Source organism: Triticum aestivum, unplaced genomic scaffold (genome assembly GCF_018294505.1).
Source record: "Triticum aestivum cultivar Chinese Spring unplaced genomic scaffold, IWGSC CS RefSeq v2.1 scaffold137608, whole genome shotgun sequence".
NCBI classification, from domain to species: Eukaryota; Viridiplantae; Streptophyta; class Magnoliopsida; order Poales; family Poaceae; genus Triticum; species Triticum aestivum.
The window spans coordinates 1-1,054 of NW_025291484.1; the positions used below are offsets into that span (position 1 = coordinate 1).

Below are 1,054 nucleotides of genomic sequence, written 5' to 3' on the forward strand. Positions count from 1 at the left end.
TCTGATGGGATCCGGTGCTTTAGTGCTGGTATGATCGCATCCGACATGTTACCCCCGTCTTCGTCCCTTATGCTTGCCCCTCCCAGCTCCACTACACACACGATTGCACATTCCTTTGGCCGCTCCCGCTCAACTACGGAGACGAGTTTTACCACGGTTCAACTGCACCAGTGCCTATTTACCATGGTTTCGACCCCTTTCAGAACACGCTTGCCGCCGCTAGACGCGTGAATAATGAGCAGCGAGCTAAAACTTACCGTAAACGTGCAAAATAATAAAACGTGCTAAACATACGTCGCGCTCGTGCGTTTTGTTTTGCACGCGGTGCAAAAAAATTAAAAACGGAATGCAACACGAGGACTTCCCAGGAGGTCACCCATCCTAGTACTACTCTCGCCCAAGCACGCTTAACTTCGGAGTTCTGATGGGATCCGGTGCTTTAGTGCTGGTATGATCGCATCCGACATGTTACCCCCGTCTTCGTCCCTTATGCTTGCCCCTCCCAGCTCCACTACACACACGATTGCACATTCCTTTGGCCGCTCCCGCTCAACTACGGAGACGAGTTTTACCACGGTTCAACTGCACCAGTGCCTATTTACCATGGTTTCGACCCCTTTCAGAACACGCTTGCCGCCGCTAGACGCGTGAATGATGAGCAGCGAGCTAAAACTTACCGTAAACATGCAAAATAATAAAACGTGCTAAACATACGTCGCGCTCGTGCGTTTTGTTTTGCACGCGGTGCAAAAAAATTAAAAAGGGAATGCAACACGAGGACTTCCCAGGAGGTCACCCATCCTAGTACTACTCTCGCCCAAGCACGCTTAACTTCGGAGTTCTGATGGGATCCGGTGCTTTAGTGCTGGTATGATCGCATCCGACATGTTACCCCCGTCTTCGTCCCTTATGCTTGCCCCTCCCAGCTCCACTACACACACGATTGCACATTCCTTTGGCCGCTCCCGCTCAACTACGGAGACGAGTTTTACCACGGTTCAACTGCACCAGTGCCTATTTACCATGGTTTCGACCCCTTTCAGAACACGCTTGC

At 51.3% G+C, this 1,054-nt stretch overlaps 2 non-coding genes across 2 annotated transcripts; both read right to left on the minus strand.

Annotated features, from left to right (window-relative positions):
• Positions 1-343: 343 nt before the first annotated feature.
• LOC123178881 (5S ribosomal RNA) lies at positions 344-462 on the minus strand. Its single transcript, XR_006489930.1, has one exon. It is a non-coding gene; the product is annotated as a 5S ribosomal RNA (ribosomal RNA).
• A 301-nt stretch (positions 463-763) lies between these two features.
• Positions 764-882, minus strand: LOC123178882 (5S ribosomal RNA). The gene has a single exon (XR_006489931.1). It is a non-coding gene; the product is annotated as a 5S ribosomal RNA (ribosomal RNA).
• Positions 883-1,054: the final 172 nt, after the last annotated feature.